Source organism: Lacerta agilis, chromosome 1 (assembly GCF_009819535.1).
Source record: "Lacerta agilis isolate rLacAgi1 chromosome 1, rLacAgi1.pri, whole genome shotgun sequence".
Taxonomy (NCBI): domain Eukaryota; kingdom Metazoa; phylum Chordata; class Lepidosauria; order Squamata; family Lacertidae; genus Lacerta; species Lacerta agilis.
This window is the reverse complement of record NC_046312.1, coordinates 74,720,480-74,738,235: the sequence shown is the minus strand read 5'-3', so window position 1 is coordinate 74,738,235 and position 17,756 is coordinate 74,720,480. Positions and strand designations below refer to the sequence as shown.

At 41.5% G+C, this 17,756-nt stretch overlaps 1 protein-coding gene and 1 long non-coding RNA gene across 4 annotated transcripts in view; one reads left to right on the top strand and one right to left on the bottom strand.

Annotated features, from left to right (window-relative positions):
• The window catches only part of TSPAN4 (tetraspanin 4), a 504,940-nt gene that overhangs the window by 124,546 nt on the left and 362,638 nt on the right, over positions 1-17,756 (top strand). The window lies entirely within an intron of this gene.
• LOC117050114 lies at positions 11,534-17,726 on the bottom strand. Its single transcript, XR_004427062.1, has 3 exons — positions 17,553-17,726; positions 14,253-14,308; positions 11,534-11,666 (listed from the first exon to the last, which is right to left on the bottom strand). It is a non-coding gene; the product is annotated as an uncharacterized LOC117050114 (long non-coding RNA).

Here is a 17,756-nt window from a genome sequence, read left to right as displayed (position 1 = left end):
TGCTCAGTGTTACAATGACATTGTTGCTGCCATTTATCGTTATGTTTCTGAGTATGTTCTTGATACATAGAAAGATAAAGGATTATGGCTGGAAAGTTGTGAAAATCCTTGGCATTGCTTGATGGAATTTCATACTCAGAATTATTCTGTTATTGTGCAAGTAACTTGTTTTTTTCTCATGGCTTGATGCTCACATACCTCCTTTGTCTCTACATACTCTGGAAGCAGAACTTCTCAATGCCATGAGCTAAGAGCCTTACCGTAGGCTGTGTGTTTTGGAAGTACACTTTATCGTGTCTCCACAGATAAAACAAGTATCTGGGGTCTAAGTCCTGTAATAGCCCCAAATCATCCCAGCCATGAAAAGCCTTGGTTCTTGATCAAGTGCCCTGATGGTATTCTCCAACTCAGTGGGTCTTGGTTATGTCAGTCAGGGAAGTTATAGTTCCATCTGATATATTCTAGTAATATTACTGCTCATGGTATCCCACTGGTGATAACAGTGGATAGTGGTATATTGATGTGCTTCATTATAGGAGAAATGCATTATAGGTAGTAGAATGGCAGAGATGCTTGTGCTTTCTTTTCTAAAGTTTACTTTCAGGTTGGGAGAAAACTTTGGTAGCTGAAGTGGGAGACAGCCCCAGAAGCTAAGGAGTGTGTAGAAACTGATTTAAACTTAGAAGGATTGACTGCAGCCTTAGTAGCTTCTCTACACTGGTAGCCAAGTGGGAGGAAATGGTTCTCTGTTGATTTTTAATCATCTTCACTGCTGATGTGCATGGTGTGTTGGTAACAGAACAGCAAAACCTATCAGGTTTTCACGGGGCCATCTTCCCTGGAAAAAAGAAAATCAAGAGTTTATGATGACCAGTGGTTGCAATTTGTTCAGGACTTGCCCCACAGGGTCCTATAGGGCTCTCCCCAGCCCTCCAGTCCTGCCCTGTTTGTGTATCTGAATGAGATCGTGCATGCTGTGCCCTTGTATAGTTACGAAACCCCATAGTGTGTAGGGTACAGTGGGCTATTAAGTCAGTATATCACCTCAGCTGGAGGAGAATAGGATTATTAAAACTGGATCTGGACAAAATCAAGATAAATGATGGTTGCCAAGTTTTGTGGACATTGTGGGGTTTAGACTTCACTGACCACAAAAGAAAGCACCAAATCTAGGTTTATCATGTTCCCACAGGTGCCAAGCATCCTACCCACCAAGGGTGGACATTATGCTGGTTTGCAGCTTGCACTGAATTAACACCGTTTTTTGTTTTGTATGAAAGCTCTGTGTTTGTTGCTGATTATAGAACCCTGAATTCCTTAAAGGTCACTTATTTCCTCGCATCACACTGTGATCATCAAGGCTGACATAACGCCATCTTAACAATGCCATCTATGCAATTATAAATTCCCAAGGTGTGTACAAAGTCATCATGTGGCTGTTCCTTTGTTATGGTGCACCTTTCTCCGAAACATCTCCAGGAAATGGTTTTTAAGCTTTTATTTCAAATGGCATTGTGGTTTGAGTAAAACAGCACTGGGCAATTCTTTCAGTTGACATAATCTTTCACTTGGTATTTTAATCTTTCTCCAATTTTTAGTGTTGGTATTACGTGCTTTGAGCATTTTAGCTGCTGAAATAAATTAATGCATCAGTATCGCCAGCCCTCTGATAATTTTATATAGCTGGTGACAATAAACGTAAATTAGATACATTGAAGTTTAATAAATTGAATAATACATTTATGATTAAGATTTAGTATGTTGAATAATTTATCCTTCAGTGACACCGGCAGCTTCTAGCTTTGGAAAGGAGTTTGAACTTCTGTCCAATCGAAACAGAGCTTTATGACTTCTTATGGCACATCATTCATTGCAAATGATTATGCAAAAGGCTGCAAATAAATATTTTCAGAGTATATTTTCTTCATGCAGCACTGATTTTAGCAAAATGATAAATCGCCTTAAACTGGAAAGTGAACTGTGTCTCAGTGTCAAGATGGATTATAATCTTAAAGGTGACCTGAAGATAAAGTGTGTTGGTCTTATGCCTTTCTTCTCACATCTTGTGTTGCATAAACATAGTCTACGAATTTATTTTCCTTTTACATTAGAAATTTCAATCATTCCACATCTCCAAAGCTCTAGTTCAAGGAAAATGAAAATCTGAACATGTTTCAGGACTGAGTCACATATTCCTGAAAAGTGGGTTTCAATCATATTTCTTCCTCAGTGTGGTCCTCCCACAAGTCCCTCAGCTGTTACTGGAGAAGGGCAATACAGGCGTCCCCCCACTTACATGGGGGTTACCCTCCAAGCCCTTGTGTGCATAAGTGGAAATTGCATATGTGGGGAGCACCCTCAAAAAAGCCTCTAAATGCCCAGTTTTTCCTGCTTTCCAGCTATCTCTCCTGCTCTCTCTCCAGTCCAGACTAAAATATCTAGAGTCGAAGTTCTGGGGCTGGCTGGAGGCTGGAGCACACGTGGGAAAGTGGCTGCTGCTGCTGCGCTACTCTGTGTACTAGCTGTTAGGCAGGGGAGGCTGAGCAGCCTAAGCAAAGCCCCACTGTGCCTCTGGTCTCTCTGCGGCTTCCTTTGCCCTCACAGATGTCCTCTTTGAGTTCCAGGGAAGGTCTCCAGCATGTTCTCTCTCTCTCTCTTTCTTTATTTCCTGGCCCATGTTTATATATGACACCTGTGAATTGATGGCACATAAGTGGGGGCTGCCTGTACTGGTTTTTTAAAGCAGTTGTTGATGAGAGAGCGTAATTACATTTTAGTGTACACACTCAATTATTTCATCCCACTGCTGTTTCTGGTCAAATGGGTTTATTAGTTTAAGACTACAAACACGTGCAAACACCCCTTTACTGGGATGATAATGGAATGAGTGTCCTGTTAGTAATGATGCAATGGAAGTGCATTGAACACTTGACAAGATGAGAGGAATTGCTGTGACTGGAGGTTAGTGGTGTGTAATTATAAATTGGACTGGATAGATGTTTCTGCTCTGAAACTATAAACTGAGGGAGCGAGGAGTCTTCAGAATAATATTAATAATGATGATAATAAAAAATTAAAAATGCTAAAAGTCAGTTCACAAATGGCGTGGCTGTGGAGATTTCTGTTTCCAGTCACTAAGGGCAATGGAAACGGTTGGGGGCCTTGGACAATTCACCTATGAAGGAAACTTACAAAGTCTGGGGTCTCTTAGTTTAGAAAAAAAAGGCAAGTAAGCCATGATTGTGACAGAGGTGGATATGCATGGTGCAAAGAAAATGAACAGGGAGCAGTTTTTGTCCCTTTCTCATGATCCTGAACTCCTGGGTCATTCAATGAAGTTGAGCACTGGAAGGTTCAAGACTGACAAAAGGAAAAACTTCTTCTCGTGGCGCATAGCTAAACTGTGACAACAGGATGATGTAATGGTTAGCATCCTGGACAGCTTAAAAGCAGGATTAGACAAATCCTGGAGGGTGGGGCTATCAACAAATACTGGTCATGGTGGTTGTGTTCTGGCCACTGTGGGAACAGAATGATGAACTAGATGGACCCTTGGTCTGATTCAACAGGGATGTTCTTATGAAATCATTATTCAGTGTTAATGGACTAAAACCCATTAATGGCAGTGATAACAGCAACAGGTGTGCTATCTGATGGAAGAACTACACTTTTTTTGTTAGTAACAAAATACAGTAGCAATATGAATGCTAGGAAAGTTGGATGACCTACAACTGAAACACTAGTAGATCCCAAAGAAAAAAGGGATAACAAATGCACATTTTATGGCATGCTTAGGTTCTTGAGGCCACTTTTGTTGTGGAAGGGGGACTTGCTCATGTTTTCCAAATTGCACCTGTTGGGCTACAAATACTAATGCTTGAGATAATGGTTTCTCTCTCAGGTTGAAAATACCATACCTTACAAGCTTGTTGCTTTAGGTTGTATAAACATCGTGAATAATTGTGCATTTGCAGCAGGGTCTTATCTGCACTTTTCATGTGTTCTAAGACTCTTAAGGCAGGTTTGGGGGCACATAAATGACAGCTACATCCCAAAAGAGCCCCCAGAAAGAGAATGAGGCCTGAAATTGTATTCCTGCTCTTGCCAGATAGTGAGCCAGTTTTCAATGTGTGTCTCTTCCCTGCCACATCCAAACCAACTCTCTCTCTCCCTATCCCTGTTTCTGCTTGAAAATGAAGTAGCTTGCATCTTGCATAAGCTGAAATGCATTCACTGGTCTTCCTGTGTATTTTTCCAAAATGAAATTTCCAAATGGATTTCAGCTTTTGGCCATCTCTGGTCACAAGCCTCTCACCCACTGGGGCAAATTAAGGCCCTCAGTTTCATTGCTGCCTGCCTTTAATCTAAGCCTCCTATGCCAAGCTATTGTACTGTACTACCTAGTTATCTCCACCTTTCCCTCTGTTGCTCCTGCCACAGTCTACTAAATACAGCCCAGGTGTGTGACAAATTGTCTTATGTGGCTATATTTACCTAAAAATGTGCAGAAGAGAAGAAGTTCCGTTCTCACTGCCCTGGTTAGCCATTCCAGTTTCCCTGCATTATGCATATACGGGCCAGTTTCCTTTCGTGTATTGCTTACAAAGGGTTTTGTCACATTCTCATTATTTTTTCGAAAAGTTCCTGTTAAAATGAATGGTAACTGGATCAGATCCAAAATCAGTGCCTGCAGGTGTATTGTTATCGCATGAATGGGCCCACAGTGTAGGTATTTGAGGCCCTCTAGTGTCTTGACAGTGTTAGATCCATCATTTGGTAGGAAAGATGATTATTCAGCTTCGGAAATGGATTGCCTGCCCTGTCCAGCAGCCTAGAGCAGGTGACAGTATTATAGAGATGTTACTGCTCCCATTGCTTAATCAGTGGCAAGCCATTATCATCATGATGAAATTATTTCATGGACTGGGGTTGGTTGCCCTTGCTTCTGATCATATGTGTGTTTGCATGAGCATGTCCTTAAAGTCAGAAGTAAATCACCAGAGGATACTGGTGTCTCTTCTTTCAAAGTTCATTGATGAAGGATGAGAGTGCATTCAATGTGGGAAACTGCTTCGGCTCCTTCTGGAAGTATTAATATATATATAATACAAATGCTCTTTAATTTCTGCAGCAGAATGCCTGATGGGGTAAACTGTAATACCTTTGGCAAGTGTGAAGTGCACACTTTTATGGAAAGTGAACATTAAAAAGCAATATTGTAAACACTGTATATAACTTTGCTTATATGTCAAGGCAGAACGAGCTGGAAGAGAAAACCAGCATTTAATAGATGCCTGCAAATTGGAGGAATTAAAAATGCATACATTTGGTAATGCCCATCTGTTACTTTATTTTGCTAAACTTATTCATACGATTTAGTATGCAACTTGGAGGGCAAGATATATATTTTTGGAACGATGTATATTTTCCCTGTAGCAAATTAGGCCTTTAGGGGAACAGGGAACAAATTCAACTGCACTTACTGCAAATATGCCTAGTGGAAGCCCAGGAAAACTGGTGGGAATGTGTGCTCCTTATTTCGTTTTTCTTTAACTCTGGCTCAGTTTTCTTCCATTTATGCACTTTTTGTGTGTTCTGGAAATTTAGCACTGAAAAATTTATAGGTGTATCTTGCACATCTTTAAACCCCTGGCTTCTTTTGTGAAAGTGGCAACATAACATTCTGCATTTCAATTCAGTGCTTTGCCTTTAAAACACAGGCAAATTGGTTAGCAATTATGTCTGTAATTTGACAACTTAGTGCTTTAAGCATATTTATGGATGTGTTTGAAATTGCAAAATACGTCATTTGCAACATGAAGCTGTTCTGAGGAAAAGATTGAGTTCCCCTGACAGCATTATGGATTTGGGTGTGTACAGTTCTCCCCTCGCATTATAGCTCCCATCATTGTGCATTCCAAATGCATTTCAGACTTACTGTTTTGAGGGATACATTCCAGCATTGTCTTTTTTTTTTCATTGAACCCCTGTCCTTTGCAGAGGATTCTGGGGCATATTCTAGCCCAAACACAGTTAAATGTACGGGGGACTGGACAGCTCTGTTGGAGCTCATGCTTCCTTAGGTGAATTAATAGTGCATCTACCAGAGATCTAGCATTTATTCTCAGCCCCCCCACCCCCGATTCTTTTTCTACAAGTTAGTTTCTTTCCCTCTCATTCTCATACATTTGCCACATTCATTATATCATGACTACCTTTCCTCATTGCTATAGGGAATAGTGATTAAATGGTTAATGCTTGAGGCTGACAACTAGGGTAGGGGAGTCTACGGGTTTGTCTGCACCATAGTTTACTGTGTGTTCTCATCGGCTTACATTCTCATTAATTTGCATAGTCCTCAAACAACACCTGTCTTGATGCTTTTCCCTTGTAAATTTGGGTTTACCCAATACAGCGATGATCTAATACAGGGTTCAGCAACCTTTTTTCAGTCGTGGGCTGGTCCACTGTTGCTCAGACCATGTGGTGGGCCGGACTATATTTTGAATTTTTTAAAATAATAATGAATGGATTCCTTTGCCCCACAAATAACCCAGAGATGCATTTTAAATAAAAGGACACATTCTACTCATGTAAAAGCATGCTGATTCCTGGACCGTCCGCGGGCCAGATTTAGAAGGCGATTAGGCTGCATCCGGCCCACGGCCCTTAGGTTGCCTACCCCTGATCTAATATGTTGGGGACAATCTGGCTCCAAACTGCTTTACTTGTGGTCATAGACTATTTGTTTCAGTATTTTGCCGTAAGGTGGATCAGTGGTCACTTTCTGCTATTCCCATTTTCTTGCCCACTGCTTTCCATGCATTCATTTCTTTTCCAGCGGTGCTGGTAACTATTTCTGGCACACTCCTGGACTATATAATTTCCCCCTTTGATCCCTCAGATTTGCACAAAACTGAAAAACTGCACAAGCAAACCACATTAAAAATTATTAGCAGAGAATTTACAACTGCCTGATGGTGGGCTTTTGTGGGTGGGATTTTTTTTAAAGGTGTGTGCACAGCTAACTGCATGCATGCTCTGTGAATATGTAATTGGAATAATAGAATTTTTTAAAAATAGAAGGCTCTGACAAGCAATAAGGGCATACCTACTGGTATGAATTGAAAGACTGAAGTTGCTCCCCATATACAAACCAAAATGCATTGCCTGTGGTGGGTGGACTACCGTGGTCCAGATTGAATGGGGAGGGTGTGGATTTAACAGCTAAGTAATGCTCTTATGTGAACAAGTCCTGAGCCTTCTAGGTTTTTTGAATTGCTTCCAGGCAGTTTGGAGGGCATTTTTCCCCAAAGTATTATTTATTTTATTTTATTTTTTCAGAGGACAAGCCTTATATTCCCATAGCTCCCAAAGTCTCATTTATAGGTCTCTACCTGTATAAGGGTGACTTACCAAGAGACATACATCACCAGTTCTCATGAGCTTCTCATCTCAGCCCTGCTAAATATGTTGCGTGAATCATCAGAAGCACACATTCCAATTTGATGTGTTGCCACAAGCCTTCTTAATGTGTGTTGATCCAGCAGGGTGCCAGATCACGATCATTTTGCCTGTGATAAATGAGTCAAATTGCTATATGCATGTTGCAGACTGGGCTAGGTGGGGAAATGAAACTGGCTTCTCACACAGTGTTTTTGTGAAGCAGGACATTAGGTATTCTGGACTCATAGCTACACTTTCTGCTTATGTTGAAATGCAGTAGAATAGTAGAATCAAGCTTTGTTACACATCTGTCCTGTTCTTGGCCCTTTGGCAATAACCGGCTTCTTCTTCTCGCTGTGCTTCCCTCGTGAAAGAGGTTTCCATTTTTCTGCCTCTTTCTTAGGGCACTTTAGAAATTCTTTAGAACCTTGGTGGACTTGGTTGAGCTTACATTATTGCTGTGAGATGGCCATGGGTGGTGTGCATGTTTCCTTTCCATTAAACATTTGTCCAGAATTCTGCAGTCTCCCCAGCTGCCTGCACTTTCTGATCTGAAAAAGGTTCATGGGAGTTGCATGGCAATGTTTCCCCCTTATGCTTTAATTCCAGTATGGGAAGCTGGGGAAGCCAGCTTGCAAGTGCTTGATTTCTTTAAAGGTAAAATACGGTACTTAAAAAAAACAACAGCAGCCAAATGAATAGCTGTCAGGTGCATAGTAGTCAGACCCTCCTAAGCTTACAGGATAGCCCAGCTGAAGGCATCATGGCATTTTCGGGAACTGTAGGCACCCAGGAAGACAGCAAAGTACAGACCACCAAAAGAATTTGTGCAATAAAAGAAAAGAAACACCTCTTAGGCATCTTGAAAGCAAGTGCAAACAACCTCTGCACCTCAGTGATGAGAATGTCACTGAGGATATTTGCAGAGGATGCTGGAATAGGTTGACCTTCAGCAAAGCACTTCTCATTACGATATGCAAGAGTGCATGATCGGGGCAGCTTAACACAGTTAGGGTAGGCTTAAGTGGAGATCCTGAATATGCCCTCTTGTTTTGTGATTTTTAAAAATGCCATGTTTGTTTCATTTTTAAGTAGGCCTGCTTTAGAAGTATAAGTCAATTCTTGCCATACTATTCTATTTCTGAGTCCTTCTGTTTCTTTACTAATGCACACAATCATTTTGGCCTGGAATGACCATATAAGTTTCATCTCTTTCCTTTGTGCAAAAATGTTTCATCTCTTTCCTTTGTGCAAAAATGTTATGGCAAGATTTTTCATCAAATCTTCATCATCATAACCCTCCACACAGTGTGGAGGGTTATGATGATGAAGACAAACCAAAGTGCAGTAAGAACAATTGCCACTAGTTGTCGCTCAATTACCATTTAAAAGTTGGAATACCTTTAGGAAAGAATTGCACTGCAGCTGCTCTTGCCAGTGGGGGGGGGGGAGCAGCTTTTTCATGTTCAGCTGCTGTTGAATCTTGATTGTGGGGTTTACACAGATTCCTAAATGTGTAGGAAACTCTTTTTCTCTTTCAGATACTTTTGTTAGCCAGAAAGATGTTCTCTCTCTCTCTCTCTCTCTCTCTCTCTCTCTCTCTCTCTCTCTCTCTGTGTGTGTGTGTGTCTCAACATTATCAGGCTTCCTTTTTAACTTTAATGTATTTGGCCTGGATACAAAAACGTTAATTGGAGGAAATTAATGAATACATGGTGGGAATATTACATTAGAGGAAGGGCCATAACTCAGTGGCTGAGTATCAGGTTCAATCCCTGACATCTTCGGGTGGAACTAGAAGTGTCCCCAGGCTGAAACCCAGAGAGCCACTGCCTGTCAACATTGACAGTGCTGAACTGGGTGGACCAGTGGCCTGACTCGGTGTAAGGCAGTTTCCAATATTCCCAATGCTGAGAGAACAAACACAAAAGTAGTGAAACATGTGGGTCAAGTGATGAAAGAGAGACAGACAAATAAACAAACAGACAGACAGACGGTGCAAGACTTTTAAGATGATTCTGCTTGAAGTGGAATTGGAAGCCAGCTTGACTTCAGCAAATAGGTTTGGGTGGTAAATCTGTTAAGATAAATGTAATAGGATGCTAGTCAAACTGTTGTGTCCTCAAAGACTTAGTGAATGTTTGTAAAGCCTACCAACCCAGCAAGCTGCTACAACAGATCTTTTAAAAAGGCATAGAGTTTATGAACACTGAAGCCCTGAGGAAGAAGTCGTCACTTAAATGCAGATGATGGAGTACCCTATGTGCTCATCTTAATGGATGCCGTTGCTGCTTCCTGAGCACCTTGGGGGGGGGAGGGTAGATCAGTATAGATTGTCACCCTACATTATTAGTATTTATGGCATGAATTGCCTAAATTTTCTTTGCAGGCCTTGATTGCACTTGGTGTTCTGCAATTATCGAGTCAGAGGCAGTTTACATATAAACCACGGAAGCCGAAATTACAGGGGAAAATGCAAAATGTGGCCTATGTACCGGTATTTGTGTGTCTGTATGTGCTGCTGTAGACCATTGCTTCTTATAGTATCTGCTGTTGCAGGAAACTAGCCAGGGTCCTCTTAAGCATTTCCGGTGCTGTGGTGCAAAGATCCCTCCGGCGTCCCGTCCCCCCGAGTTGCGCCCAGTCTTGCAGGGCTGGAGGAGGCTGGCGAGCGGCTCCTCAGCTGGCCGCTTCCTGCTGCAGTGGCCATGGCACATGGAGGATCTGGGCGCCTGATGCCTGGTTTGAAGACAAAGATGGTTAGCAAGAGGGGCGCCGTGTGTGCCTGCGCCTCAACCTATTGGGTGAGCAAGCACACCGAGCGAGCAGGCCTGCACTGAGCATGTGCTGCTCCCGCCGAGCCCCACAGAATTCAGCGCCTGTAGGCTAAAAGGGAAAAAAATGAGCCGATGCTTGGCGGGAGTGGCACATGCACCCTTGCTCACTCAGTGTGCTGATTTGGTGTTCCCGGGACTCTTCTTGGCACCCCGGTGCCCTGCACCACTAGCGTCTATGGGTAAGATGGCCCTGAAACTAGCTTGAAGATTGACCTTGATGTGCTTGTTAAGGTGCGTGTCTAATGGGACTGCTGGAAGTTCAAAACATCTGGAGGGTTCCAGATTGGTGAAGGCTGAGTAAGCTTGTAACCAGAGTAGACTAAAACAAGGAGACTTGGGTTCAGATCTTGACTCAGCCATGAACCCTACCTGTGGCTTGTCATACTATCTTAGCTTAACCTTTGCTAAGATAGGTTGTGATGAAAAAATGAGAGGAAGACCTATACTGTGTACACTGGCCTGAGCTTCTTTGGATAAAGGCAAGATTGAAATGAAATAAACCAATAAATAGAAGGAAAAACTGAGCAAGGCAAGGCAGGGCAGGGCAGGGACGGGACAAAGTGAAACAGATCAGAGAAAATGTGATGGGGTATGCATGTGCATCTGTAGAGTATGGTGGTGGGGATGGAGGAGAGACCAGTCTGTTTTGTAAGCAGCAAAATGTTTATCAGCACAAAGGGCTGAGCTGGTACAGCAAGTGGTTACAGGGCTAAGCAGAGATTATAAAGCCAATTTGAACTAATTCTGCTGTAAGGGGATACTGTGTAAAGAGTCTTGTTTCCTACATCCGAGGTTCCAGCATTTGTGTGGTGGTGGTGTTGTCAGTACATTTGTTTGTTGCTTATACAAAGATGTCTCTAGGTGACTTTCATAGACATTTCATACACATTGTATGAGGTACGTTTTCTTTACATTGCAATGTAGTCAAAGCAAAATTCCAAGTATGATTGATACTTGGCCAATAAAATTATTCCTTATTCCTTATTAAGAAGCAACCAAGTTGTACAATAAAACAGTGTTTTTCAACCACTGTTCCGTGGCACACTAGTGTGCCGTGAGATGTTGCCTGGTGTGCCGTGGGAAAAATTGTGTTTATTTGATTCCTATTCAAGAGAATTACTTTATATATAGTCAATATAGGCACAGAGTTAATTTTTTTAACATTTTCTAATGGTGGTGTGCCTCGTGATTTTTTTCATGAAACAAGTGTGCCTTTGCCCAAAAAAGGTTGAAAAACACTGCAATAAAACAAGCCCAACAGGAGCGGGTACCTGGTATTTTATTTGCTTCCTTCCCTCCTTTTCTTTTGCTTGCAGCAGTTGGTATAAGATGGGTTGGGTGGCACTGTCAAAAAGTCCTTACTCCTGGTGGTGCTCCACACAACTACAACAACAACAAGAACAATTTATTATTTATACCATGCACATCTGGCTGGGTTTCCCTAGCCACTCTGGGTGGCTCCCTACAGAATATTAAAAACACAATAAAACAAAATACAAACTATACAATAAAAAGCAGAAACTTTTTTAAAAAGTTACATTTATACTAAAATTAAACTAATCCCCAGCCCCAACTAAATGTTCATCCCACCCCCAACAGAGAAAGAAGAAATAAAACAATCACAATTTAAAAGGCCACAGATTAAAAACTATTTAAAAACATTTTTTTACATTTGCCCCAGTTTGTTCCAGTCAGTCTGGGCTCCTCAGGACTCCCAGGAGTCTCCTATGCTGAGCAGAGTGAGTCTGGTCTCCGCCCCATAGGCCAGGTGGAAAGGGCCTTGCAGGGTGCGGCTTTCAGACTCACGGCAGGACAATGTCCTTCCGGTCTCCCAGGAGTCTCCATGATGTAAGGAAGGTTCTTAATGCAGACCCAGGCCCATAGAAATGCAGGCCTTGTTCTTCTGTCAGCCCCCCTGTCTCTGCCATTTGGCTTTAGAGGTACAGTGGCTAACTGCCAGAATCTAATGGTTCTGGTGCCTTTTATCTAGCTGAATTCCAGGCAAAGTCTGTGGGATACGTTTCTGCGTACTGTCTCTTACTTGGTTTAGAGGTATATCAGTTTGTCACATTAGATACAGTGGTACCTCGGGTTACATACGCTTCAGGTTACATACTCCGCTAACCCAGAAATAATGCTTGAGGTTAATAACTTTGCTTCAGGATAAGAACAGAAATCGTGCTCTGGCGGCGCAGCAGCAGCAGGAGGTCCCATTAGCTAAAGTGGTGCTCCAGGTTAAGAACAGTTTCAGGTTAAGAACGGACCTCCAGAACGAATTAAGTTCTTAACCCAAGGTACCACTGTATGGAAATGGTGGGGACTGAGGCAGATGGCTCTGCCTGGTTCCTGTAGAAGGACTGCCTTTCATATCACTATGAGAAAATGTGTGCTTACACAGCTACGTACTTGGAAGAATTTGTCTGAAAACCAATACAAGGGGAGCTTTCCCTTCTGCTTTCATTGTGGATTGCTTTGTGTTAAAAAATGTATCCTACTCCACTCATAAATCTGTCACACCATTCCTTTGTTTGCTTTCTCTGATGGCAGTTTTTATTCCGCTGCATGCTGTTTACTGCATGGTTTTTGCAGTTTTAGAAGAAAAGCAGAATGAAAAGTCCCAACAGGAAATTAAAAGTGCATAAAACCCTAAAACGGCTTTAAAAAAAGAAAAAAGCTAGCGGCTCTGACTCTTGTCTTTAAATGAGCCACACTTAATTAAATCTTAATATTTTTAAAGAGCTTGTTCCATGAGGGATTTTTAAACTCCAAGTGGTATCTGCTGTTCTGCCAGAGCACAGCCTTACTGTGTGTGAGTGAATATTTGCAGTAATGTTTTCTGTTGATAACAGTTGTACTAGCCCGCTACTGCTGATACTGTCACCGGAAGTGCTTTTTATGTTGCTTCCTGAGTTTTCTGGATGTTGATGCTAAATTAAACCAGGAACAGTGTCACACAGTCTTAAATAAGAAACAAAACCACTATGTCTCAGCTAAGTGTCTGTTGCACCCCATACAGATGAACCCCATTAACTGAGCTATTATGATGTCACAGGTTTTTTAAACTTCTGTCAGATCAGTTTAGAACTGAAGAAACAAGACCAAATTTATATTGACACTATGGTTGCTTCCAAGTTCCAGGCAACTTATTTAATAAGCATTCATACTTAGGAAGACCATAGAAAGTGCAGGAAAATACCGGTAATGAAGAGTCATGGAGAAATCTACCTGTCTGGGCCCCCTGCCTTTACATTGTCTAAGCAGGTATGATGTCACTGGGACCTGCACAAACATATCATCATTGCCTTGATATTCTGCAGTTTAGTTACCCAAGAACAAGGGTCTACACTGCACACTCTTCCCCTTCCCCTTCCCCTCACATCATGCTCAAGAGTTAGCACCTTGTTCCTGGTGTCTTTAAACAATAGTTTCCTTTGCCATCTGAAACAGGGAACTGTGTTGTAATGTTGTTTTACTAACCAAGATATACAGAGTCATGGTTTGATCATGTGGTGTGTCAGATGAAGGGCTCTTGGTACTTTCTAATAGTCGGTTTTTTGTTTTGCATTTTGTGTTGCATGTGGAATAAACAACAGAGGATTTACACTAGTGCAGGATTATTATTTTTTCCATGGATTCTGTTATGTTCCACCCTTTCTCCCAACCCCTCATGCTTAAAAAGTCAAAAGCCATTTCATCCTTCTAGTATGAGGCAGTAAGGGAGCCGGTGTCGGGTGTTTTTCCCTCTAGCTTTACATTTTCTGTGCTAAAACGTTCAAATTTTGCCAGTTCCTTCCTTCTTTGCAGCTAGAGTAATTATATCTATATATTACACACCCACCCCAGCTCTCTAATTAAGGGCCAATCAGATTAGCAGGGGTGAAAAGAAAAAGCAGTTAATCAGGTGGAGACCAGCAGGAGGAGCCTTAAAGAAAAAGAAGAAGGGGAAATAGTGATAAGAAATAGCCCCACCTGCGGAGTTTCTCCTACTCTTCCATTCATCATTCTTTTTAGAAGTATTTTTTTCCCTGTAGTAGGAGAAAGCATGTGATAACTGATGGGGTAAAAAAGTTTGATTACACAAGAATGTCAGTACCATTCCTCCCCCTCTCCCCCCACGCAAAATGTGGGTGAATGAGGCATGGCCATTTCATACGAAACACCTCATCTGGAAGAACCTACAGTTTCAGATCCTGGTTAGTACTCTGACATTAAATCACAGTTCCCCATTTCAGATGTAACAGGAAATTGCCCTTTAAAGACAACAGAAGAGAAGGGAGAAGAGGGGCAATGTGGGCCTGATACTGATTCCCAGCTTAATATACTATTAAGCTTTATGAACTTTGTCTGGAACTCTGAATCCAATTTCCACCTGCTTTCTAGTTTAAGTGCGCTCTCTCTCTCTCTCTCTCTCTCTCTCTCTCTCGTGTGTGTGTTGTTTCATGAACTCTTCTTCTCCCACACCTTTGGTTTTCCTTTTAATCATTCTGTTAAGGAAAACACACTTTCTTGAGAAGCTCATCAAGCCCCCATAAATGCTGTGCATCTCAACATTTACCCTCAGGAATTAGCAATTGATTGATCGTCTCTCATAATTAGGTTTGCAGCCATCTGAAGCCACAAGAAATTTTTTGGAGTCTATGGTTGGAGTTATTTAAAGTAGCTGTGTTTAACAACACCAGGCCTTTGGGAACTGCGCTGATTAAGAGAGGAGTGCCAGATGTCTCAGGTACACTAGGTATCAAGGAGGGATTAATTAATATTTTGAATAAATATGTAATTTTCTCTACACAAGTCTCAGGCTGTGCCTAACAGAAATGTTAGAATCCATTGCCAACATTCTTGACAGGAAACCCGCCAATTAAAAAATTACTTTTTTATGTACTTTGCAGTCCTGTAGGTGGAATGGACCCATCAAGGGCACTCTGACCTCCTATATGCAACATTTTTTTCTTTAAGGCGATTTTGTCTCTGGAAATCAGGTTACATGAACCAACCTTCATTCCCCAAGCTCTGAATCACAACAATTAATAATATCAATAATGTTAATATCACTTTACATTTTATATAGCTCTTCAGAATACACACATGCACGCTGCATACAGTTTCTGCTTTTAAATTTTTGCCGGGCTCACATTGTGATGAAGGATGGGTTGAAATATTACATATTTAATACGTTGCCTCAACAATCTTTGCATCAACCTTTGTTAGTTGGTGCTGCTGTTCTCCTATTGCAATTGAGCGTTGGAGGCCTCCCTAAAGCTATAGAAGGCAAAGACAAAATTTGAACTAGTCACTTTCCCAGTGTAAGCTCAGCTTATTAAATTTATGTATACATATAGTTTCTGTAGGTAGAATGTAAAATATTACAAATGTTTCATTGACAATAGAAAAATGTATAAATGACACTTAGGTGAGTGAGATCAAGTTTAAATTATGAATGTGGTTGCCAAGCCATGGCTCAGCAAGAACCAAGCCAGCCCCTGGTAGGAAGATTATGGCTGCTTCCTGTCCTGCTGCCGCCACATTGCTATAAGCTAAACCATGGTTTGGCTTAGTGTTATATCCTGTTCTAGACAAACTATGAGCTGTAGCCAAGTTTTGTTCAATGCTTTTCTGTTCATGGCTTGGAGATGACAAGCCAGAAGCCTGGGTTCAGCTGTATTGTTTGGCTTAGCTATGGTCTAGCTCAGAACAGCATGGGAGCAGCAGGTTCAGGGGAGAAGCAAAGCAGCCGTGATGTTCCTACTGGAATTTCACATGTTTGTTAACCATGGGTTGGCTTAGTGCTATACTGTATATGAACTGGTCCATGGAAATAGAAAGATATGGGATTTAAGTCAACTGGAATTTTAAGAAGGATAAATGTAAATAATTTCCTTCCTCATAAAATGATCCTGTTATTTAATTCTAGAAAATATAAAATGCTACTTAGACTGTAAGCAGAAAATTAATTATTAACAATATTTTGCCATATAGCTTCTAATAATGGATGTGGGTTGATGGAATCCTGCACTTAAGTGCAAGATTCCCTTAGGCACTATAAATCTGAAGGGAAATGTTTGGTGCAGAATTCAGATTGGCAGTGATGGTGAATTTCTGGTGAGCTCATTGGATACTCAGGGCAAGAATAGGATGAGAGGCAGGGCATAGAGACTGACCTGTGTAAGGACTGGAAAACAGAGATTGGTAGAGGATAGTCTATGTGGACATGCACTATATTCCCTGATTCCTGAAGGTTTAGCAAGAAGCCTTATTCTTATCACATGCTGACCACATATTTCCAAGCTTCTCTGTTGTTAGAAAAGAGAGAAATATATGTAGAAAATGAGAGCTGAAGTTATCTAGCTGCGTGTCTGCGCCAGATTATCTGACTGCCAGCCTTGTGCCATATAAATTTATGCACTGACTAGGTAAATTTTTATTGTATTTATTAATTTAATAAATTTGTTTACCAGCCTTAATCCTGGTAGCCTCCCTGGGGAAAGCATTCGGAAAGCAGGGGCCACCACAGAAAAGGTCTGTTCTTGTGGTGCCACCCCCTGGACCTCTTGTGGAGGGGACACACACAGAAGGGCCTCAGATGATGATTGCAGGGTCCAGGTTGGTTCATATGGGGAGAGGCAGTCCTTGAGGTATTGCCGTCCTGAACCATTTAAGGCTTTAAAGGTCAAAGCCAGTGCAGTTGGCCAGGTCTGGCGTTATATGCTCAAATTGTCTTGGCTCAGTGGGCAACATAGCCGCTGAATTCTGCACCAGCTGGAGTTTCCAAACTGTCTTCAGAGGCAGCCCCATGTTTAATGTGTTGCAGTAATCTAATCCACAGGTTGCCAAAGCATAGGCAACAGAGGTTAGGCTATCCCTGTCCAGATAGGAGTGCACACAATCATGAAAATTGTGCAAGGATAAACCTCTCCCCCACCGGGCATGGTATTTTATACGTGGTGGCTTGGGGATAATAAAACGTAAATAGCTGGAGGATGCATTTTCCACTATTAAAAATCAGTTTATTGGTGATTTTTCTCTACGTAAAGTTAATCTTAAATCTTGTTAATCTGAGCTTTGATTACATGTATGCGTATACACATGCTTGTTGAAGCAAAAATAACTCTCATACATTATAAGAGGAACCACAGCCATTTAGTTAATTTCCTCTTGCCTTTATAGTACCATAAAGCTATTTTGCAAGCTGCCACTATGAAGCTCAATAAGAAAAAATGGATTTTTTAAAAAAAGAAAAACACTGGAAATCACATCTTTATGTGAGAGTACCTTTTGTTACCGCTGAACTTAATGGTCTAGTTTCTGGACTAATCTTTTCCTTAAGCTTTTTCTTTCTTCCTTTCTTTCTTTTTAATCCTCCAGCAAGGCATCTTGCGGAGAAGTATGTAGGTGACCAGATATTCTAAATTTTGGGGGAAGATAGTATGTTAAATGTTAAATCAAAATAAGCTGGAAAGCATGTCAGTGGAATTG